The sequence below is a fragment of the Marmota monax genome, unplaced genomic scaffold, assembly GCF_021218885.2.
Source record: "Marmota monax isolate L192 unplaced genomic scaffold, Marmota_monax_Labrador192_F-V1.1 WCK01_AAM20220418_F8-fsc00003, whole genome shotgun sequence".
Taxonomy (NCBI): domain Eukaryota; kingdom Metazoa; phylum Chordata; class Mammalia; order Rodentia; family Sciuridae; genus Marmota; species Marmota monax.
The window spans coordinates 33,717,501-33,743,127 of record NW_026694084.1 but is presented as its reverse complement, the minus strand read 5'-3'; positions in this window follow the sequence as shown (position 1 = coordinate 33,743,127).

The following is a 25,627-nucleotide window of genomic DNA, read 5'->3' as shown; positions in this document are numbered from 1 at the left end:
CATCATCCCAGTTTACAATGAAGAAATCAAGACCCATAGGTTCAGTGATGCACTAAGTGGAATCGGAAATCTTGAAAATACACAGCATTTATTTGGTCCTAAATTAAGTTCCTAAAAGGCTATTTTTTAAAATATTAATGGGACTATGAGGGCTTATTAATGGATGGTTTTTGAAATGTTTGAGTCATCACTTATTTTAACCTAACTATGGGATAAGTTAAGACATGTGAGGTGAGAGTTATGTGCTATTGGTTGCATAATAACTTATCATCAGCCCCTAACACAAATATTAGGAAATGTTGGCTTTCCTATTTTTGTGATCAAGCTATAGGTTGATTGTCCCTTTAAAGATACAGGCAAAGATAGGTGACAATTGGAAATATCCTGGGTTCCCCACAGGATGCTGTTTATCAAAAGGCTAATGACATCCTGAAATCTGGTGGAATCTGGGCTCTTGCTTGTGTATCTGAGCCTCTGGACAGAGGTGCTTAGCTTAGTTCATCAGGGTGTTTATAAACTTCCTCCCCTTGTGTGTACAGGGAATGCAAAATCAAAATTGAGAGTGAACAGGGCAAGATTTCCAGAACCAAAGAGGTGAGACACCACTCTCTGCTGCTCTGGGATGCCTGGGTTGCTCTCCATCTCCAGTTACCAATGATGTGGCGACCATTTTTATTTAAATGGCCAAATAACGCATTCATTTTGCTTAAGTGGCAAAATGTCATCTTTGTGTCAAGTAGACTTGGCTTGAAGCTGACTCTGTCACTTTTTACCTGCATGACTTCAGGTGAGCTTCTTGCCTGCCACCAGCCTCCGTTTCTCCAATTTATGAAACAGGAATAATCATGGCCCCACTGCAGGACTGTTAGGAGGGATTAAATGAAGTCACGTGATCTTTCCTGGCAGTGCTTCACTCAAAGTAACCCTTAGTGAATGTAAATTATCTTGTCTGTTTTCCAAATTTGTGGTTGGCAACAAATGGACTTTTCCAAACAGAAACTTATTCTTTAGAATATTGAAGGGTAAAGCAATTTTATGGGAGTGGAATGATTTTAGGGCTTAAAAAGTGATGCTTGTGCTGGAAACTGAAGTCTTCAGATCATAGATTCAACTTCTATACAGCAGAAAGAACCCAGTAAAGACCCAGAGAATCATAAACTAGCAAAGCAATGTTGGGCCCGACAACAGAAAATTGAGGCATGGTGCGAAGTGACCTACCCAAGTTCTTATGGCTGGTGGCCAGTAACACGCATGGCAGTGTTCACAGTACATTTAAGGAAGGGGTCAACAAACTGTGGGACATTATTCTAATCCCTGGAAACTCTCTAGGGTGGAATCTGGGCTCTTACTTGTGTATCTGAGCCTCTGGACAGAGGTGCTTAGCTTAGTTCATCAGTGTATTTATGTACCTCTTCCCCTTGTACATACAGGGAATGCAAAATCAAAATTGAGAGTGAACAAGGGCAAGATTTCCAAAACCAAAGGGGTGAAGCACCCACTGTCTGCTGCTCTGAGCTACCTGGATTGCTCTCTATCTCCAGTTACCAAATGATAGGTCGACAATTTTATTTAAATGGCTAAAGAGCCCATTCATTCACCAAAAGCTCACTGAGGCCAGGTGATGAATCGGACACTTGTTCAGTGTGGAGTTAGAGATGAATGAAAGATGTCCTACCTCCAGAGAGCTCACAGGATGCTCATTTCTGAATCCTTCCTCCTTCCTTGGAACTCTTCTGTGTCTCTTACTCTGATCCTCCGGCTGACTCTCCTGATGGAGGATGCTCTTCTGACTTCCTATGACTGACCTAACTAACCAGAGTGCTGGCAGACACAGGGACAGTCCCTTAGCTCCTTCCTTCCTCCTCCTGGTTGCCTGGCGGTGACTGTGTCTCTCCAGGTGCTACTTTTATTCTCAGCCCTCCCTTAGTTCCTGTGCCTGTGTCACCTAAGCAGGGCTCCACCCTTCTCTGGACTCCACCTTTTCCCTCTCCTAAGTCAGTTCCATTGTTAGCAAGTTTTAAATTTTTTAAAAAGTGCTTCATAGCAGAGATGAAAGGGAAGGATAGCATGCTCACCCAAAACACTTGGTAGAAATTCTTCCTTATTCATTCCTTTTTTCATAAAATTTCTTCCTTGGCTACACATTCTCCAGATCTCTCTCTCCTCTCTGTTTCTCCAGGGTCATGGGTTCCAACTCTTCCTGTAATTTCATCTCCAGTTGGCATCCTGACCACCCTTGATCATGTAGCAGCTCTTTTAGAAGAAAGTGGGGAATTAAAAATGACAGCCATTTTGTCACAGCCAGAGTGAGTGTGCTTTCCTGCTTACAGATGGGCTATCTCAGGCCAAGAGAAAAAAATTACTTACAATAGGTGAGCATCCACTTCACCACTCTTTCCCACCATCCCCAGAGCCCTCTGTGCTACCCCTAGCCTGTCACTCTGTCAGCCATTCTGTTCTGGTCTGTAGATCTGTGCATCTGTAACTGAATCTTAGTGGCTATGGATTCAGGGACTGTGAGGAATGGGTGGAAAATGGTCCGGGAGTGGGGATCCTTCCAGGCAGGGGCGGTTCCCTCAGAGTATTTAAAACAAGCTGATCTTGCAGCAGTTGGCGCCTCGCCCAGGTAGCTGCTGTCTACTTAGACAACAAGCAAGACGGTCTTTCTCAATGTGTCTGTGAGGAGTGGGGGGAGATGGAGATGCCCATATTCGGTTAGTTTATTACTTCTGGATGCTAAAGTCGAGGTTCCAGCAGCCTGCTCCCTATGCATTTTAGAGATGTGTCGGGGGACTATAGAGTCCCCTAAGACGGGTCTAAGCTATCTGGGCCAGTCATAATCTGTCAAAATGGAAGAAAGATCAATGGACTAGATGAAGGGGATTGGGAGGGAGGCAGGAGGGATAAGATAGGGTCAGATGGAATGACTCTGACCTGGCTTTCCTATGTACATATGAAATTTACAGAGAACCTCACCATCATGGACATCCACAAGACAGAAATTTAAAATATATAGGTAAACAGCAGAAAGATCAGCAGAGTGACAAGAACAGGAGGAGGGAGGAGAGGAAGGAAAGGGGAGTAAAGGAGACTGAATTAGAGCCGATTATATTCCAGCTTTTATGTCAAAATAAATCCTAATGGTATGTATAACAGAAAAGGACCGATAGTCATATTGAAAAAGATCACGGTCTTTATGGGGCTTCTCATGCCCACAGACCATTTTCTTGAGAGGCGGCATCTGTGTCTCCAGGAGCCTTGCAGATCAGATGACTTTATATTTCCCGCCTGGGGGTGGGATGAAGGTGGGAAACATTAAGAAAGACAGACTATAAACGTTGAAAGGTTGAAGGGAGCTGGGCATGGTAGCATGGGCCTGTAATCCCAGTGGCTTTGGAGGCTGAGGCAGGAGGATCGCAGGTTCAAGGCCTGCCTCAGCCACTTAGCAAGGCCCTAAGCAACTTAGAGAGATCCTGTCTCCAAATAAAATGTCAAAAAAACAAAAAAATGGCTGGGTATGTGGCTCCATGGTTAGGCACCCCTGGGTTCAATTCCTAGTTTTTTTTAAAAAAAAAGTTGAGGAGAAACTTTTAGATTCTTAGAAATTAACTTAATCATGAACTCAGTAAAAAGATATCGAGTGCCCCTATGGGCCAGACACTGCTCTGAGCTGTCAGGATATATCAGTGAACAAAACGGACACAAAGCCCTGCTGGAGCATTCATTCTGTGGGATGAGGTAGGAATATGATAAGTAAATCATATGAATTTACAAGTCACAAAAAGTAATGTGGAAAGACGGAGGGGATTCAGAAATATCAGTGAGGGGCGAGAAGTTGCAGTATTGAATTGGGTCCAATCTTCTGTAACTTTACAAGGGAGGGCGCTTCATGGGCTGTGGTAGCCTTTGTGAGGTGTGCAAGCCATCAAGGCGGCACACACATATTCTGTGTCATCCCCTTCCTCCATCATGGGAGGATTCACTTCCGGGCCCACCTTTGAGGTCAACAGTGGTCATGTGACGTGTTTCAGCCAAAGAAATGTGATAGAGGTGATGCAAGGCTTTTCTAGACAGAAGCCTTAAGGGCCACCCCATGACCTTCCTCTGCCTCAGGGGCTCATTGGGCCACCATCAACTGGTAGTGCTGAGCAGCTTCAAGGGACACAGTACCCCCCAGACTCCTGTTGGATGTGCAGCAGGGTCTGGAAACAAACTTTGATTGTGATAAGCCTCCTCGCCCAACTTAGTTATGGATTGTAATGCTCACAAGTTCAGATAGTTTAGAAAGAATGGTCTTACACGTTCATGGCTACAAGCAATTTGAAATCATAGACATTTCTAAACTTAATAATAGATGAAACCAGAGAAACTGTTGTATTTTATCAAAGATAAGATGAAGCAAAAACATATTTCATCTTATAATTTTAGCTATTTTTAATGCCTCCTCAAATATATACTAATATATTAGAAACCAAGAGTGCCTTTCAATGTCTGTTTGGAATAAGGATTCTGGAGTGAGAAACACTCCGGATTTAACTGTTGGACCTGCCACTTGCCAGCTGGGAGAATGTGGGCAAGTGACATCACAGTGCTAAACTTCAGTTTGCTCAACTGTAAAATGAAAATGATGTTACCATTGAGACACAGGGACTGTGAAGATTGAATTAGGCAATAAAAAGGCTCTTAGTTGGTTGCAAGGTTCTGATGATCCAGGTTAACAGCATCAGTAGTCAGGAATAATGTGGCTGAGTTAGGAGTGATGTCACCTGCACATAAGACCATTACTGTTTATTATCAGCAAATTAAGCAAGGCCCGTTATGTACAGAATAACATGAAAACATGAACCATGTGTTTTACAAATCTTCTCGTGCTCTTACTTGAAGTTGCTTTTTAAAGTATTTGTTAAAAAGTTTGTTCAAATTTTATTATAACACATACACCCATAATCATAGGACAAGTGATTTATATGAACGTAGTGATTTGTGGCTAAATGTTTCCTAGGGACGGAAGACCTGATTACAGGTCATGCACCTGCGCCTCAGTGGACCTCATACAGCTTCCTGGCACTTTTGAGTATGGTGTAGCATTTTTTAAAGCCGCATTATTACAAATAAATGAAATCTCTCTCTCTCTCTCTCTCTCTCTCTCTCTCTCTCTCTCTCTCTCTGTTCTGAACTCTGGTGGGATTTTTTCTTTTACATCTTTGCTCTTAAAAAACCCCATGGTCTCTCTTTTCCTTCTCTTTGGTCATTTGTGGGAATGTGAGTTTGTGAATGGGATGGAATGGAAGAAATGAGACATTCTGGTAATCCAGGAGAGAAGCAGTGGGCCTGGGGTAACTAGAGGCACTTTCTAGAAGGTTATGAGTGGCAATGAAAGCCATGTATTGAAAACACAGGATTTGGAAAAAGACATTGTGGGGTACAAACCTGAAAAGATGGCAGAGTCTGTGACTTGGATAATACGATTCTTCTGCTTTAGTTTAGTTCCTAAAATCACCAGCTGTTTGGCTTTAGTAGTGTCTTAGTCTATGTTGTGTTTCTACAACAAAATGCCTGAGACTGGGGACATTCTTTAGTTCACAGTCTGGAGTCTCAAAGTATGGTGCTGGCATCAGCTTCTGGTGAGGTCCTCATGGTGAATTAGCATCACATGGTGAGGATGTACATGGGAGGAATGCACTATGAGAGGAATCAAGAGCAGGGAGGGGCCTGGTGCTCTTTTTTTTTAAATTAGTTTTTAAAAAAAATTTATATATGACAGTGTAATACATTGCAATTCTTATTACACATATATAGAGCACATTTTTTCATATCTCTGGTTGTATACAAAGTATATTCACACCAATTTGTATCTTCATACATGTACTTTGGATAATAATGTCCATCACATTCCACCATCATTTCTAACTACCTGCCCCCTCCCTTCCCCTCCCACCCCTCTGCCCTATCTAGAGTTTGTCTATTCTTCCCATGCTCCCTCTCCCTACCCCACTATGAATCATCCTCCTTATATCAGAGAAAACATTTGGCATTTAGTTTTATGAACAATGTTGATCATCGCTAGCAATTAGAGAAATGCAAATCAAAACTACTCTAAGATTTCATCTTACTCCAGTCAGAATGGCAGCTATTATGAAGACAGACAACAGTAAGTGTTGGCAAGGATATGGGGAAAAGGTACACTCATACATTGATGGTGGGACTGCCAATTGGTGCAGCTAATATAGAAAGCAGTATGGAGATTTCTTGGAAAATTGGGAATGGAACCACCATTTGACCTAGCTATCCCTCTCCTCGGTCTATACCCAAAGGACTTAAAGACAGCATACTACAGAGACACAGCCATATCAATGTTTATAGCAGCACAATTCACAATAGCTAAACCATGGAACCAACCAAGATGCCCTTCAATAGATGAATGGATAAAAAAATGTGGCAAAATACACAGTGGAATATTACTCAGCAATAAAAGAGAATAAAATCATGGCATTTGCAGGTAAATGGATGGAGTTAGAGAAGATATTGCTAAGTGAAGTTAGCCAATCCCAAAAAAACAAATGTTAAATGTTTTCTGGTGTTTTTTTTTTTTAAACTTTAAAAAAGTTCATTCTTTTTAGTTATACATGATAGTAGAATGCAGAGTGGGTCTTTGTAAAAGACCCTACTAGGGGAAACTAACCTGGTTCCGGGAGAATTATGTTAATCCCTTCTGAGTGTGGTGCCCCACGATATAGATCTAATCATCTCTTAAATATTTCATCACCTCAATATAGTTACATTGGGGATCAAACTCCTAGCACATGAAACTTTAGGGGACACACTGAAACCATAGTCCAATTATAGCATGTGAATCGTTTTGATCCTAGAAATTGACAGAGAGCGTAAGTGATATGGTAGGTAGAGTAGTGGGAAGAGACGTTTGGGGAAATCACAAGGAAGGGCCTAGATTCAACTATATTTTTATTTGGAAGTAGTTGGGTCATGTCCATTATAATTTTTATAGTATTTTCACTTTACATAGTGGCTTGATATTCTGCCACAAAAACAAAACAAACAAAAAGCTGTGAGAACAACACAGCAGGGAATTTTTATATTGCAGAGGTTTGGAAAGGGTAAAAGACCATATAAGTGGTAAATAACAGAATCAGGTCTGAAAGCCAACCAATCATGGTACTGTATGGGTGTGGCAGCATCTTTCGGATGCTGTGGACTGGTGTGTCTAGCCTTTCTTTCCCATTCTGACTTCTGCATAGAACTCAATTTCCCGTGGGTCCCTCTCTCACGTGTGTGCAAAACTTTATCTCTACATGTGCATGAAATCCACATGCCTGGCCATGCGGGTAAAGATGAAGTTATGACACTTCTCGAAGCTTCCAAGGGCATTTTGAGTGAGATATCCAGGTAAGCCATCATGGGTGGGTAATATTTATCAAAAGACATGAAGAAGAAAAGGAGGAAGGGGTAAGGAGCACTCGGGCAGAGGAAACATCCGGTAGGAATCCTGGCATGGCAAGGATGAATGCCGTGCGCCAGCAATAGTCAGGAGGTCAGCAGAATTGGGGCAGAGGCTGGGAATAGAGGAGGAAAGATCAGAGAGGTGCTGGGCTGGACATCAGACTGTGCAGATACTTGTTAATTATTAAAATAGCTTGGCTTTTGCCTTAAATGAAAGAAGAAACTGTTGGAGGGTTTTGAACGAAGGAGTGAAATCAATTATTATTATTTTAACAGAAGTCCTCTGGCTGCTTTTTGGGGGAATGATTTGGAGGTAAACATGAGTGGAAACAGAGAGACTGTCCTGTCAAGTAGAAGGTTATTGAGTGCCGCTGTCCAGCTGCAGCAAAATAGCCGGGGGGTGACGAGCAACTTGTGTACATTGATACAGCAGGAGTGGGAGCCCTTTATTGTAGGACAGGAGGGGTATATACACATTCCACACAGCTTATCTTAATTAACATAAACTAGATACAGCAGTCAACCAGTAAAGAATCTCCACACTTAGTGGCTCGCTGGCGTTACTTCACAAACCACTCCCTCTGGCAAAATGCCAGGTGCCATCCAGACTTGTTTACAGACTCTAACAATTGAGACAGTCTAGTGGAAAGGCGATAATGGTTTCAACAAGGGTGATAATAATTGAGATGGTCACAAGTGGGCAAATTCTAGATGTATTTTGAAGGTGGGGCAACGTGTGTTCCTATAGAATGTGAAAAGCCATTGCTAAGGTGGCTTCACAGGGTTTAGCCTGAGCAACTAATTTAACAGAATAAGGAAGACTGGGAAGACAGAGTTTTAGGAGAGAGCCAGAGTTTGAATTTAGATTTGTTAAGTTTGAGATGCTTATTTACGTCCAAGTGGAAGAGGCAGGTGATATAAGAGTAATTCAGGAGAGACCATCAAGCTTGAGATTTACATCCATGTAGGTGATACATCAAGCCACGTGACTGGATGAGATCACCAAGGTGTTTAGTCTAGAAAGAAAAAAGAGGAGATGCAGAGAATGAGATCCAGGATTCTTCATTGTTTAGAGTTGTGCTCAGGTTCCTCCATATTGGTGTGAGTAGCTCCATAGACCAGGTAGGTCCCCAGAGAAAGTGGTGAAAATTACATGACCATTGGAAACCTCTGGAGACAGCTCTAAGAGCCTACAGAGGTGGAGAAACATTTATTCAAGAAAGCTCACTAAATGCAGTAAGAAAGGTAGAGTCTGTGCTAGTTGAGCTGCAACCCACGCTTTCTCCCCCATCCCAGCTCAGCAAGACTGGTATAGTGAAGAACCCAGAGTCCCCTTTCCTCATAGCACCAAGGTGGAGGACCATGTTCCTGAGGATGGGGGTAGGACACCAACCTTTCTCATCCTGCTCCTAGCTGAGGCAAAATTCAGGGCAAGAAGGCTGAGATCTGGGGCCTCCTTTCTTCCACCCAGCCCCAACTGCGTGATGATAGCTTTGCCTTGGGAATGGCTCTGCTGAGAAAACTTGGGTCATAGTATTCCCTGTCTCAGCTTGTGGGGTGAGCATTTCATGCTGACAGAGACAAGCCAAAGAGTCCTGGAGCATCTTGCCCATCTTCTACTCACCAAACGCTCAGCTCTGAAAATGGGAATGTCACTTGGAGGGAGTCACACCATTTTCCCAAGCCAGGACCAGAAATTGGCTTAGAAATTTTGTGCAGGGGAAAAACAGACCATAGAACTGAGTTTTAACCCCTGCCCAAGGAAACTCATAGATGTTCTTTGACTTATGTAGGTGTTCCATCCTGATAAATCCTGCATAAGTTGAAAACACAGTTAGTTGAAAAAGCATTTAGTACACCTACCTCCTGAGCATCATCGCTCGGCAGCTCAGTGTACTCTAAAGTATTGGATGTTGACCTCATGATTGTGTGGCTAACTGGGAGCTGCAACCTGCTGCCATCACCCATCATCAGAAGAGTATTGTACCACATGTTGGTAGCACAGGAAAAGATCAAAATTCAAGATTCATAGTATGATCCTGCTGAATGCATACATATCACTTTTGCAACACCACAAAGACAAAAAAATTGTTCGTTGAATCTTTGTTAGCTGGAGACTGTCTGCTTCATTTGCAACAATATGTTGAGAAGCTCAAGCCCAAAGGCTCTTGAAAAAAATTAACTCAAATTGGACCATAGATCGATCTAAATATAGGAGCTAAAACTATAAAACAATTGGAAGAAAATGTAGGAAGAAGCCTGCATGACTTCTGCTTTTAAAGTGCAGAAGCATAAGCAGCAAAAGAAAAATTAGATAAACTGGTCTTCAAAACTATAAACTTCCATGCTTTAAAGGACACCAGGAAGAAATTGTGAAGACAAGCCAGAGGACCAGAAGAAAAATTTGCGCTTTATAAATTTGATAAAAACTGACATATATCTTATATATAAAGAACTCCTTCAACTCAATAATAAAAAGACAACCCACACAAAAATGGGCACAGGATCTGAGTAGGGATTTCTCCAGATACAATATACAAAGAGCCTGTAAGTACATGAAAAGATGCTTGACATCATCGGGGACATGCAAATCAAGGTCACAATGATAACTCCTCACAACCACTCAGTCAGATAACTACAAGCGTTGGGGAGAATCTGGAGAAATTGGAAACTTTACAAACTGATGGTGGGAATGTGAAATGGTGCAGTCAATTGATCTAGCACTTCCTCCCTTGCTGGGAGCCACTGTGGGACCCAGCAAGTTCACTCCCAGCAGCTCTGTACCAAGGAGGACTGCAAACCAACACATGCCCACACAAAGACCTGTACATAATCTTTCTGGCAGCAGTATTTATAACAATCAAAAGGAGGAAATAATCCTAAAGACATCAACTAGGAAATGGTTAAACAAAACATGGAGGATCCATACAATGGGATATTATTTAGCCACATAACCAATGAAGAACTGATGCCTGTTACAACACGAATCTTGAAAACCTTGTGCTATGGAAGCCACCTGCTGCAATTCCATTGAGTGACATGTCCTGAGCAGACAGCAAATTAGTGATTGCTTAGGGTTGGAGGAAATGGGGAGGTAGGAGGGTGAGAGTAAAAGGGTATGGGGTTTTCTTTTGAGCTGATGAAAATATTCTAAAATTTACTGGTAATGGGCATATACCTGGGAATATACTAAAAGTCATTGAATTGCACACTTTTGTGAATTTTGTCTCCACATAATTGTTATACAAAAATAAATTTGTGATGATGAGGAAGACCCAGAAAAGGGACTGAATAGTGATAACTAGTGAGGAAGAAGAAAATATGGGGGGTTGATTTACCTAGAAGCTGTCTGTCACTGGGTAAGTGGTATTTTCCAGGATTTATTCTGAAAGCAATGAAGAGCATCACTTGATTGAAGTATTGCTATGGTTTGGATATGGTCTATCCCCTCTGAAACGGGTTGAACCTTAATTTCCATTATGAGATATTGTGAGGTGGGACCAGGTGGGACCTGTATGTATCCAGGTGACTAGGATTCTGCCATCATAAATTGGTTAAGCCATTCAAGTCAATGGGTTGTCTCATGAATGGGTCTGCTATAAAGGCCAGTTTGGCTAAGTCTCCCATATACCTTGTCTCTTGCCAGGTGATGTCCTGCACTGTCTTGGGATTCTGCCAGCAAGAAGGACATCATCAGAGGTGTCTTCTTGACCTTGGACCAGAACCATGAGCCCAGATAAATCTCACTTCTTTATAATTTACCCAGTCTGCAGTATTGTGTTACAGCAACAGAAAATAGACAAGGAGAGTTTTAACCATTGAGGTCAAATAGATTCCTCTTTTGAATATTTTGTAGAGAAAGCAGGAACAGAAGCTGAAGGGAGAAGGGAATATGTGACTTTTCTCATCTAAATGTTTCTATTTTCTCAGTTCAACAGTGTGCTAAGTGTTAATAGAGGGATGTATAGGGTGCTACCTGAGTTCAGAGGAGGGCCTGGGGATTTACAGATTATTTCCTAGAAGTGATATCTGAGTCCAGTTTTCAAGGTTGAGTGGGAGTTTGCCATCAAAGAAGTGTGAAAAAATACCCTGAGCAACACTGCAAAGTAGGAAACACCATGACATTTGTGGGAATTAAAAGAAGCTTGGTGTTAACAGACTAAAAAGAGCAACTGTGAGGTGCAGAGAGAGGCAAGGTCAGAACAGTCTTGAATTCCAGTAATAAAGAGCATGCATCCTGGTTGCAATATGAACACCATGTGGGGCAACCAGAATGTCTCAAGTAGAGAGATAAAGTAGATAAATGGCTTGGAAGGCTGTGGAGGCTGGATCTGCAGTGGGAAGAGGTGAGCGGGGCCGATGTAAGACTAGTCATGGGCTTTTGTGAGATGCCCTAAACTAGGTCAGTAGGTTGGTTAGTCAAGAAAACAAAACAAATGGGTGAAATTGTTAAGGTTTGGTGATTGAGAAGTAGGTCATGGCTGGGTAGAGATGATGGCTTTGATGGAGGGTAAGAAGATAGGAAGAGGGGCAAGAGTGACCTGGAGGAGCCTGTGGTATATCAAGCTGGAGGAGTCGAGTGTGCCACAGAATGGAGGACTTTGGGAAGAGATTGGAGCTGGAAATGTGGACTTGGGAGAAAGCCGCATATAGGTGGTTGTTAAGATAGCGAGAGTAGATAATCTTCCCAAAGCAGAGAATCAACGGAGAAAAGAAAAGCCAAGAACCTAATTCTTGAAGTGTTCAACTAGTGGAAAGAGGAGAAGGGGCCCATGAATGATAATGGAAAGCAACAATTAGTAGTATGTTAGGAGGATCGAGTAAGGGAAAGAAAGGTTCCAAAAAAATGAGTGAGTCGACCACAGTCCAGTCTGTACAGCAGAGTCTAGCTAGGACAGGACCCACAGGTGTTCACTCTGTTGCCACTCTCGGGGTCACTGGAGACTTTTGTAAGAGCACTTCCTTGGAGGGGTGGGAGGCAAGGGAGAGTGTAGTGGTTCAGTTAGTGAATGGCAAGTGAGAAATGGAGACAGGTGAAGAACACTTTTTCCAGAATGTTCAAGGAGAAAAGTAGAGTAGAAATAGGTTAGAGGTTGGGTAGAAATGTTAGATCCAGACATAATAGTTTTAATGTGAAAGGCACTCAGTTATGTTTATAGGCTCATGGTGACAGCTCATAGGGAACAGAAGACTAAAGGTAGAGGTCAGGAAGAGGAGAACAGGTGGAGGGGTGGCCTTGAAGATGTGGGGCCGTATCTCACCTTCTATGGACCAAATTGTGGACCCCAAAGATATCTGTGTCTTACTCTCCGGAGCCTCTGAGTGTTTCCTTATGGCAAAGGGTCTTTGAAGATGTAATTGAGGATCTTGAACAGTGAGATTATTCTGGATTCTCTGGGTGAGTCTTGAATGCTGTCACAAGTGTCCTTACAAGAGAGAGGCAGAGGGAGATCTGACCATAGGAGAGAAGGCAGTGTGACCAAGGAGGAAGAGCTCAGAGCAACACGACCCTCAGCTGGGGAATGCTGGCCACCACCCGAGGCCACCGAGATGAGGAACGGAGCCTCTGCTGGGCCTTCTGAAGGAACCAGCTTCCCTGACACTGATTTCTAGTTCCATCTGACTCATTCGGATATATTTGTGTCATTTTTTACTTCTTTTAGGTGTGGGTGGGTGTGCTGAGGATCAAACCCAGGGCCTCATGTGTCTTAGGAAAATGCTCTACTATTGGGCCACGTCCCCAGCCCAATTTGTGTCATATTAAGCCACTAAATGTAGGGGAGTGTGTCATAGCAGCAATAGAAACCAATATATCATTTGACTATGAGAGGGGGAGAGGGAGAGTTATACAGGAGTTGTGAATTTTGGGAGAGGGTAGGCAAGAATTTAAATAGTGTGTACCTAACATTTTGGTTTAGGAAGCCAGGTCATGTTCTAGAATGATGACGATGAAATAGGAAAGATCTTAGAAACAAATGGAAGAGGAAATATGGTTCTGAAGAAGAGGTGGGATTTGTGACAGGGAGATCAAAGAGTGGGAGGAGAGGACAGATTGGTGGCAGGAACTGGTAGGGGGTGAGAGAACAGGAGAAGACTGGACTGGAAGGGCCCACCTTGGGAGGTAGCAGGCAGATGGGGAGGAGAGGTGGCTGACTGTCGGCACATCCTCAGGCTGGAGACAGGATGGGCAGGGTGGGGATGGCCAGCAGGCCAGTCCATCATGGGCCCCAGGGGACTGAAGTGATGAGGCTTATTTTGATGGTGGGATGCCAAACCCTGTGGTGCTTTCACAGGGTTCCAGGATGGCTCACCCCTCACTCTGGGTTGGCTGGAACCCAGAGAAGATCCTTGTCCATTGGATTCCATGGCCATGTGTGTAGGGGGCCTTGATCTTACTGTGGCCACATTCTTCCTTTCCGAATAGTTACAGACCTTCTCTGGGCTGTGTTATGTCTCCTTGCCTTGGCACATGCTATCTGCTCCTGCCAGAATAGCCTGTGCAACGCTTTCTGCCTGGTGACAAGGTGCCATCTGCCCTCTGGAGAGGTGGTGGTTCTGTCTTCTGCAAACCTACCCTTTGCAAAACTCCAGCCGTTGTGCAGAATTCCAGGATCTACTTTTCCCTCTCTCACTTGACCCTAAGCTCATTGTGTCAGATCCACAAACTGAAATAAGCACCGAGGGCTGCTCAAGTGAGGGGTCATTCTCAGAGGAGTGGTGCCCAGTGGCTATGTTTGGCAGTATGTAAGCCTTTAGCCCATTTGAGGCCTTCTTGGTGGAAAGACCTCCTTTTTAAAAAGTAGTTGTTTAAAAAGTCATTGTCCAAAGTAAAAAACCATGGTGCACCGTGTTCTTCCCAAGGCCAGCCTGTCTGATTGCTCGGAAATTTCGATTTCCGAGTGGAATTGCCTCCGTGTTTCTACCCTCCGGCCTGGCCCACCTAATGGCCAGTATACGTATTTACTTGTCCCCACACCAGAGGACCCAATTCCCCTACTTCTGCACATCACTTTGTCCTCCCAGATCTTGCCACCTGTTTCTTCTGGGCGTGAAAGAACTAAATTTTGGAGAAGGGCCTAAACTCTCTGTGAACCTCATGTCAAATCACATGGCTTCAGAGTACCCAGATGCAGTTTGAAATTACAGTTGAAATCCCACGGAAAGTAAATGACATGAACAGCTGAAAACCCCGCCCCCACACCCTCCACTCCCCTCCCTGTGTTTTTCTCCCCCCACTGCCTCTTCAGAACAAAATTTGTTCACTGGGGACATGAAACCTGAGACTTGCACAAGAGCAGAGTGTTGATTTGGCCCATCCAGGGGTGGCAGCTGCTCAGAGCCGGGTAAGGAGGGAGGGAGGGCCCTGGAGGAGCTCACTGGAAGTCCTCAGGAGAATTGCTGTTGGAGGGTCCTTGGGGGCTGCCCCCTCCTGTTTTGCGCAATCTATCTTTAGAGAACTGCAAGTTCATTTCTCAGAAGGGCCCCAGGGCTGAGATGACTTCTAAACGGACAAACCACTTCCTGCAATCTTTAACTGAATTGGGGCTGGGGGGTGTGACCATTGAAGGGGGGGGGCTCCATTCAGACTTGTCCACATTTTGTCTTTCCACAGCCCCCCTGCCCCTTTGCCCTATGCCAAGAGAAATGGAACAGAGTGGGCCCCAGAGCACAAATGGGAAGTCACAAGCCCCAAATGCAGCTTGCTTACAGGGGTTGGTCACTCAGGGGACCTGGGAGAGGGGAGCACCTTGTCCTGATACCCCATTTCAGTCTCACCCTCCTGTACCTAATCTCTCAGGGGCAACTCTGGACTTTCCAGCTCTCCACACCCTCCCTCAGACAGGGGTCAGGAGGTGGTTTCAAAAAGGAGTGGTGTAAAGCCATTCAGAAGTGGCTTCAAATCTGTCTCCTCATGGTGTCAGCACCAAATGGGTTATCAAAGGCGGAGATGCCCAAAGGATCCTTTCAAGCAGGTGGACACAGTGCAGAAAGATAGATTTTTAGCACCAACAGAGAGAGGTTCAGACCTTGTCCCCACCACTTAGTATCTGAGGACTTGGGTGGGTGTCAGTCTTTCTGGACTCTAGAAATCTGCAGTTAATGACAGGAACCATCCTGAAGGATTGGTATGAGGCTTGTGTGAGATGTTATAACCCAGTGCTCATTTCAGCGCTGGGAATGTGCAATATGTGCAATGTATTCTCTTGAAAAATAAGAATAATAACAAAAGCTACCTTGAAGAGTTTGCTAAATACCAGACCCTAGCACAACACCTGCCTTATCTCATTTGATCTTTGCAATGACCTCATGAGGTTAGTGACGTCGGTACTGAACTTCATGGAGTCCCAGGATGGAAGAGGCAGTGTCTTGGTGGAATTCTAGCTCTGACTACAAAGTGCTGCCCCTTCCTTCCTACCTGGGCTGCTTCTCTCCCTGCCTTTCTGGATGCTTCTTCCTGGGTACCTGAAGCAACTCTTCTGTGGCTTCAGGGATCTGTCCTTCCTACCCAGTGCCATTTTCTTCTTCCTCTGCCCCTCTGGCTTTTATGAAAAGTGCCTCCTGCTGAGGGCCACGGTCAGCCAGGTGAGCTGGGCTGAACCAAGTCTATGTTGGGATCTGGGAATAGAATTGCCACATTCAGAAAAAGAAAATACAGGACAACAGTGAAATTTCAGATTAAAAAAATGCATCTATTTCTAGTATGTGTGTGTCCTAATTATTGCACAGGACACGGTTTTGCCATATGATTATTTGTGGTTTATTTGAAATTCAAATTAAACCAGGAGAAGATAATTGGTATCTTGTATCCCATGGAAGCAGGGCTGGCTTTGGGTCAGGAGATCCCAGGCCTATTCTAGGCTCTGTTACCAGCTCTCTTTTCTTAGAAGAGCCACCCCTCCTTCCTAATCCTCAATGTCACTTTTAAAAGAGGCATCATAAATCCTTCCTGGCACTAATGTTTAGTGACTAAGCAGTAATGTTTGGTACAATTTCACGTCAATGACTTCAGTTAGTATTTATTGAATGATCTCTGCTGAGTGGTGGAGATGGAAAGGTTCCTGAGACATGCCCTTGCTTTTGAGCTAATCATGATTCACTTGGAGGATAGATAGACTGTTGCAAATGGGTGTGCCCCATGTATTAAGGGATTGCATGCTCAGCAGGGAGAGCAGTGGGGGTCTGCTAGGCTATGCCTGATGGGGTTCAAAGGTTTCCCAAGGAGATGATGCTTAAGCATATAATCACATGGCCACCTATTTCCTATGAAACCTAAACTTTCATCAGAAATTGCACTTATCTGTTCACCATGCTGGCATAAAACCTTCCGGGTGATTAGCATTCTGTACTTGCACATGTGTGAGCCTACATTTGAGCTGTTAAATATTAATGTTCCCATTATACAGAGGAGGAAGGAGAGTCTCAGAGAGCCCTCTGCCAAATAACATAGCTAAAGATGGTGAAATAAGAATGAGTCTTGTGAGTCCTAACTTGGGAGCTTATGAACTTGTTAAAACTTTCCAGTCCATCCTGAAAACCATAGCTGAGAGGAAATGAGAGAATTGAGGACTTTTAAAACAAACTAAAAGGAAAAGGCGGCTGGGTGTTGTTCAGAGGCCTGAGCTGCATTTCTGAGCCAGTCTGAGCTTTTCAGCATTCCACAGAGCCCCTCTCTCCAGCACGGCAAGGGGGAAGCAGGCGCGGTGGCCTTTATTGTGTAATGAAATGTTATCTGATCACATCAGTTATTTGATCACAAAGCGCTCTGATGTTTCACTTTAAGCCAGAATCTTGGAAATGCAGAAAATAGATCCAATTGCAAGCCTGACCTTTTCTATGCACCAAATGCTGATGGAAGAATGGGCTAGAATTGCTCCTCAAAGACAATTCTTCTCTGCAACTCAAAGTGAGGGCTGTCAGCTGAGGTGTATGTGTGTGTGGGGAATACTGCCCAGGGAGCTTCCAGAGTCCCCAGGTCTCAAAGATGGGTGCCTGGCATCCATTTAAACTGAGGGGGCTGCTAACATAATGGTGATTGCTTTTGTCTTTGTCTTATTCCTATGGCCTCTTTCTTTTCGACATGCAGGCATGCGTTACAGTTATAAGTGCACATGGACATTAATATTTGAAACAACCACATCAAATTTGGAAAAATATATTTTTGACTTTAGAAACTATCATGTACCTAGATAGTATTTGCAAGTGAATCAATTTTAGCTCATTCATTCACTGATTCCTGGATCAGTTCATTCAACAAATGTGTAATGAACACCTATTGTGTGCTGAACTCCACACTATGCATTGGAGGATGGGAGCAAGGGATGCATGCAGTTCAAATAACTGATATCAAACCCAACACATCAGTGAAGGCAGACAGCATGGAAGGACATGAGACAGTGCAGCCACCTGTACCTGGATTTGGAATTGGGTTCTGCCACTCACTGTGTGTCTTTGGGAAATTCACTTAATCCCTTGAATCTGTTTCCTCATTTATAAACTAGGGCTAATGAAAACTATTTCATTAGTATTGTGTGACAACTTGATGAGTTTCTGCACGTTACCATTGTCTATATTTTATAGATGACAACTGTGACTCTGAGAAGTTTGCCACATCGCTCCAGTTCACACCATTATTTAGCAGCAGAACTGAGTGTTGAACCCTGATCTTCAAAGTCTAAGAATAGTGCTTTGCCCATTCCTTCCCAACTCAATTTTTAAGACTAAAAATTTTAAATTTTAAATTAAGACCAAATTAATTAATTTCTCCCTCCGAGTTCTTCTGCTAAACATTGCTTTGTTAGGAAATCATTATCTGTTAGGAACAGAGCCTCTAGAGTCTTTATATTCTCAACCTTCAGGATGACAACAGCCACCACAACAGAATTGTCTTTTTTTTTTAATGTCAAGCACGGTCATTATAGAAATTAAGTCTAGGTAAACTTCCTCCATGACGGAGAGGTACAGTTGGATAGTAATAGTCTCCATTTGAGTAGGGGTGGGACTGGAGGCATCCATCCTCCTCCTTCACTGGAGTACCACCTCCTAAATACCCTGATTTGGTTTTTCTTTTTCTTTCCTTTTCCACAGCATTTACCTTGTGAAACCACCATCTCTTGATGTTCTAGCACAGAAATGGCAATTCTAGCCATCATCAGCTCGGGTAAGTGGATGACTGCCTCTGAATGTCGTTGAGTCTCTGGATAATGGAGAAAGCAGCCAAAACTCACCGTGGATGCAGGTTGTTTGTCCAGTTAGCCATGGAAGCTTGTTCTTTTCCCACAACGTAAAAGTCTGTCTTTGGGCAGAGCTCCACATCTGTGCCCATACTTCCACGTTAGTTTTATTGGGCTTTGGTGTCACATGGTGCAAGGATATACACTCAGCACTGTTATGTCTTTGGAGTGGACAGGACTTCAGCATCATTTGCTGGTCCAACACACTGACTGATATTTGGGTCCGTATTTCTAAAATCCTGTCCAACTGTTTGAGTCCACAAAGGGTCCCATTTTGGTAGTTTTTATGAGTGGCTGGTCCTGGCAAAACAGAAGCTGGACCCATGCTCCAGTTGACATTCAAAGTATCCAGTAAAAAGACAGTGGATTTTAAGAAAAAAAAAAGTTCAGTTACATATTTAATAAATAAAGTCATTCTTATTGGAAATATAGTAAAAGGCCAGGCTGAAGTCCCTTTTAGACATTTCTCTGAGGAAACCACTCTCAATATTTTGCTGTGTTTCCCTCTAGGGCATAATCTGGGTCTCTATATACATGTTTGGGTTCCTCAGGATGTAAATGTTTTAACATAAATAATTTTATCTTTTATGTCACTGAGACTTCTCTTTGAAATTTCATCTAGATCTACTGCATTCTTTTAAGTAGATCCTAAGTATTTATTAATGAGGATGTTATCATTTATCTCACCATGATAAATATTTTTTGTCATTTTTTTTATCACACTAAAATAATCCTGTCTATGGCTCCTTGTGCAAACAAATGTATCTGTGTTTCTCCAGGGTGCACATGCAGAGATGGAATTCCTAAGACTTGCTTCTGCCTGCAACTCCAGGGCTAGGAGACTCACTGGTCTCTGAAGTGACACCCATCCTCCCCTCTCCTCTTCTCTTTGGAAATGTTCCTAGAGTGAGTTGAGGGCCTTGACTCCTCGGGTCCTGGTCTAGGAGGTTTGCTCTTCAGATTTCATAGTCATTTCCGTCCTGTAGCTGTCATTGAGGGAAGGGAAAGAAGAGCAGGGAATCATGGGAAACCCAACAGACAGCTTTGGGGTAGTCCAACAGGAAAAAGAGTAAAGTTTGTATTTTCGACTTCTGAAGATGTCATCGATGGATAGTTGCTATGACTATTTCCTACTCTTCCTGGGTCCTTGGCCCCGCATGACTCAGAATCGCACATCTCATGTATACTGTTAGGGGGGCAGGAGGATTTAGAAGCAATCTTTTATAGTCATTTCATTTTAAAGATAGGGGTACTTTAAAGAGAGCCTTTCTTTACTGTAGACTCACCTGTTTCCAATCATCTGTTAGCGGGGGCAATGATTGCTGCTTTGCTAGGCTATTGAGATTGTTGAAGGGATGAATTGAGATAATAAAGGTGAAATATTTAGTACTTTCTTGAGAAGCAACTGTGGTATAGAGTTTAAAAATGTGTGCTTTGGAAGCACACGTGTGCTCTGTGCTTGATTTCAAACTATCCTGAGGCTGAAATGTGGGAAGGGCCAATAGAACAATTCCAGATCTGGGCAGAAGGGGGCACTCTTGTACTTTCTCTAGATTGTCTTAATGCGATGAAGGGAGGGGACAAATTTTTTTGTCTCTATTGTCCAATTTTGGTTTTTGAGTCCTTCTGGGGGTGGTGAGTTACTTTGTGTCCATTCCCTGAGATTGGCCATTTCATAAGTCCAGAAAATGCAAAAGGTCCTGATCCACGTTTTGCTTGGGACAGATAGAAGCTGAACACATGACCCCAGAGGCATTTAAGAGCCCAGTGCAACAAATGACCATTATATGGTACAAAAAGCACTAGGGACCAAATGGCCACCTGATTTCTGCATGATCTATGTGAGGCATGATGCATTGCAGTAGAAATGGTGTTCTGCTGCCTTTCATCTGTAATGCAAGAGACCATTTGGACTATGGGTTCCAGGAGATAAATTTTTAAGACCCTGGTTGGCTGGGCAATGATAGCCGGTTCTAACGACACGGCTGTTGTGTGGATGGGTAGTTACGGGAAACCATCAATGAGGGAATGAACCCATTTAACATCACCTCACATCTTGTCACAAATATTGGAAGCCTTGAAGATATATGAAAGATGGATGAGACACATTAGACATTTGGGGTTTCCAGAGAGCTCAGCCAAGCCTCTCAATTATGCTTTGTGATGGTTCTGGGATGGATAAGTGTATTGCACCCCTTTTTTGTTATCATTTTAAATTTTTATTGAGACCAAATTGTAGGCTTATAAAAACACTGAGACATTTTCTTCTCTAACCAACTGATGTTCACCATCAAAACTAGGAAATGAACATTAACAAAAAAGCTGTTCCCTAACCTATAGACCTCATTTGGATTTCACCAATTATCCCAATCGCATGCCATAAGGCCAAAGAAAATACAAAATCAGACGTTGACTTGGTGTCTCTTTAGCCTCCTTTAATCTGGAACAATTTTCCATCTTTGATGACAGTAGTATTTTAGAAAAGTATGGATATTTTGTAGACTGCCTTCATCTGAGTCTCTCCATGATTAGATTTGGCTCACATGTTTTCAGCTGCAATATGGTAGAAGGGATGCTATCTCATTTTCCGTGTGTTTTAGCAGGAGGTGCATGAGGCCAGTTTTCCTCATTACAGTGATGTTGACTTTATTTGATTAAGGTAGAGCCTGCCAGCTTTCTCCGCTGCAAAGTTACTGTTTTTCCCTTTGTAATCAATAAGCGTCTTGTTGGAAGGTACTTTATTATGTAAACTTCTGTTACTCCCCACAGTTAAGCCACTAGCTTTACCATACATTGATGATTCTTATCTGAATTTATTCCTATTATCCTGGTTGCCAAATGGTTGTTTTCTATTCTTATCATTCTTTCCACATTTATTAGCTTCCTGATATAAGGAAAAGATTTCCCTTCTTCCATGTTTATTTAATTGAAAGTTCTCCCCACCAGGTCCAAACCCCTCCGGCATAGGTAATATGAGATAATAATCAGGTGCTAAATTTGTGCTTTGTAGTTTGTAAAGAATGTCAACATCCATTTTTCTCATTTGTGCTGTGTAGCCAGACTATGTGTAAGTCAGTGGAGTCCTACTGGTGAGGAAATTGAGGCTCCAGGGAGGCACTCCATCTCTTGGGTTTCACTATATGGTCAAGTTTTGGTTTTGTGAACTCCATCAGAGCATGCAGCTGGGTGAGATGCTTTTCAATCTTCTAAACACCCAGCCGAGTAGGTGCTGAGTATTGGTTTGTTCTATGAATGAAGAAGTAAATGAGTAGAAAAGCATTCTGAGCCCATAAACTGCTCCCTTGCCTCCCGTTGATCCATAGAGCTCTTTCCTTCCTGTGATAGCAAAGCCTGATGCTAGAACTTCCCTTGGGAAAGTCACCAAGGAGCTAAGTACTAAGATTTTGAGCTTGCTGAAGAGGGTGGATGTGGACAAAAACCAGAAGAGCCTGGGTCTCTGTGTATCCATGAGGGGAACAATGTCATCACCCAAGTGGAAGGCTCACAGAGAACCGTCCATCCAGGCCCCAGGACCACTGACCAGGCTGGCTCCATCAGCTTCCAGTAGAACTCCTCTGGACCCTGGTGGCTTTGTGGTTTCTATCAGAACTCTAGTGAGGCTCAGGGGCCTAACTCCGCTTGTGTCATCTTTAACCCAGTGCCTCTCCATGTGGGCATGGAGTAAGCAACCCAGAGAACATGAATAAAATCTAACTTAAAAGTCGTTCTGAAATGCCACCAAGAGCCTGGCTCCAGAGTACACTGGAGACTTGGCTACCAGGAGGTGTTAGCAGGAAGGACTGGGCTATGTGCATTTAATCCCTGTGAGGTTTTCATTTGTGGATCACACGTTTCTGGGAGTGACTGATCTTGTGAATGAAGACTCAGCTCCCTCCTTTGGGCTAGGTGTTGGCTTTCAGCATTAAATAGAGTGCTGGGTCAGATGAAAACCTGACCGCTTCAGAGAGTTAATAAGGGAGATGGCATGCATTTCTGAGTGGTAGGCATTGGGGTGAAATGGATCCCATCTGCCCAGTCTATGGTGACAGTCATGTTTAGCCTTGGCCACACTGGAATACAGACAGCATTGCCAGATATCCTTGTATTTAAAAAGGAGCAAGAAATATAGTTTCTTAAATGTAAAATATCTTGATGTGTAAATGTTGGCAGCTATGTGGATATTTTTTTTTAAATGCCATAAAGTTCAAATAAAACATACCTAGTGGTTGTATTTGAACCTGGGGACCATGAATTAATGTCCAGATGGGCCCATCTCTGAATGACTTTCTTGCTCTGAAGTTCAAAGGCCAATAATTTTTATTGGGCTGATTTCCTTGCATCACCTGCAACCTCACTTTCTTGCTATCATCTGTTGGAACTTGGGGTGTGGGATGCAGCCGTTGTGGCAGTTCTGTTCACTGTGTCTGTCCCCCCTGGTCTCATGCTCTGGGGAACACTGAACTTCCCCTTTCAGAGGCTGATGGGTCCTCTCAAAATGAACTGATAGCTTTAAAAGAATTCCTCTGAAATAACAGGGCCCTGACCGTGTCCTTACTTTAAAAAAGAGAATGCATCCCATAAAGCAGCATGGGTGGCCAGGTCAGAGAGCTAGAGCATGAGTTAAAGTCCCCAGGGACCCGAGTAGCCATTTAGTTTTGCTGTTTTGTGTGTGGAGATTGCATCATGCTAGCAGTCTTTGGAATCTGACTCTTTGGTCATGAACAAGTTTGAGGAAAGGAGAAGGGGATGACTTAAGGTAAAGCTGTTCCTTCCACACACTCGGAATTGCTTTCTGAACTCTTGAGGGTTTGGTTGAATGATTTAAGTCTTCTTGTTAAAAGCATGGGCTGTTGCCCTCTCTCCCCTGACACCCGCTTGCAGGCCAATGAGGGTGGACTTTGTCCATAGGTCATCTGGCTTGACCCAGAAGCTTACAGGGGCCTCCAAAGTGGACAGCTGTTAATAATATTTAGAGGATCTTTCTATGTTTGCTCTCACCCCAGAGCAAGCTTGAGGCTGAGTGATCTGATTCTGTTACTCTGCTCAGAACAGCAACGACGACCTCTTTATTTACTCTAAAAGCAAAGTCTTCCCAGTTACTTGCAAAGCCCCACCTGCCCTCCCCCATCACACACCTCTCCCAGTATTCTCTGGCTCATTCCCTGTGCCCTTCCACCCTGACACACTGGGGACACTAAACACATAGCTGCCATCCTCATCTCCTCCTCTCAGATGTCTCTTTCCAGGGAGTGCTCCTTGTGCTCTGCTTAAAATTGCCACCAACCCTCCCCTCCCCCTCGACCGCCTCTCACTTTGCCCATTGGTCTTTCTTAATTCCACTTATCACCTTCTAACACACCACACAATTATTTATTACGGGTCCCTCTCTGCCAGCACCAGAACGTGAGTTCACCAGGGTAGAGTTCTTTCTTTTGTTTCATGACAGTTTCCAAACGCTGACAAGGGAGGACACTCAGTAAACACTTGTTGAATGAATGAAGGCTGCCATTTCCTGCCCTGCTAGTCCAGGGGTTGTTGCAAGAATCCGAGCACAACCGAAGGGACCCTGCTCTGCCTCTCAGGGGTGAGCAGCCCATTCACCTTTTCATGGGAAACCACCCCAAAGGAAGAAGGTTATGTAACCCTGAAGCTTTTCCTAATCAGTTGTACACTAGAAGGGTGAAGAAACCTGACTGGTCGGAAGAGTGTCTCCCTCCTAAATTTCTCCAGCTTCCTGTTCTAGGAATGGTCCACCACAGCAGTCAGAGAGAAACCAACGGAAAAACAAGTTTCCTCCAATCTCCCTCTGCACCTTGAGCATTGAGGTTTATGAAGATTATGGTAAAGCTTATCCAAGAGAACGGTGACCACTGCCATGCCACGGCTCCTTCCCCTGGCTGGTGGTGATGCAAGGGCTGGGGCTGAGCAGAGGGCACTGGGGTATCCGGAGTGGGGGACCTCAAAGAAAATGCATCTTGAAAAAACATGAGCTGCTCTCAGAGATCCAGCCTGGCAACTTCCTGAAAGTAAACCACATTGTGTTTGTTTCCCATCCCCTAACTCTCCTTCTCCTTTCCAGTGCTCTTCTTTCACTCTCCTCAACCCTCACTAGAAAAAAAGAGTTGTCCTGTTTCTAGATTAGGTTCTGTTGCAAGGGTGTCCTCTCAGGGGCCAGGAATCCAGGGTAGACCAGATAGACACTTGGAATGGCCTCTCTGCTGATCTTCCTTGAGCATATCAACCAGCTGTGTTTGAGCTGCCCAATGGGTAGAGGGAGTGACAGGGCTTCAAATGAGAGGAGAATTTGGTGCTCATTTGTGCTTAGGTGTAGACCCTAGCTGCTGCTGGTGCATGCCTGCTAGTCTGCCAACCTGCAGCCCCTGTGCAGGAACTGAGCAGTTTGCAGCTGAGGACTCACCACTGAAGGAGTAGAAGAGATAATATCCTGACTTTACTACCTTTTTGTCTTTTAAAATTTTTAGCTAGGTCCAGAATTGGATCAGGAGAGTTGAAGTCTTGGGTCTCAGCGTAAATTCATAAAAAAACCATTTCCTCAACCTTAAAAATTTCTGCATATTATTCTTAATTTCCTAACATTTTTAACCATTTATTGTCCTTTTATTAAATCTTAGTTTTTCCCCCCAAAAATATTACCTTCTATGTTGCAATGTTTTAAATATACATGGCATTTGAGATACTAAATTGGATTTATTCTAGGTGAACACAGTTCCATTTTTTAAAAAAATAGCTATGAAATTCTTTCTCCTACTTAACAGCACAATAACATCACACCATGGATTTAATTGAGGGGGGTGTCTTGAACAAACAAAATTAAAAAGTGGATTAAACATGAAATAATCTCAGGGATGGAGAGTAGTTTTGGTGAGGTTTTGCAAAGCTACACAAATTTGTAAATCATTTTCCAAGCAGATCTTTTA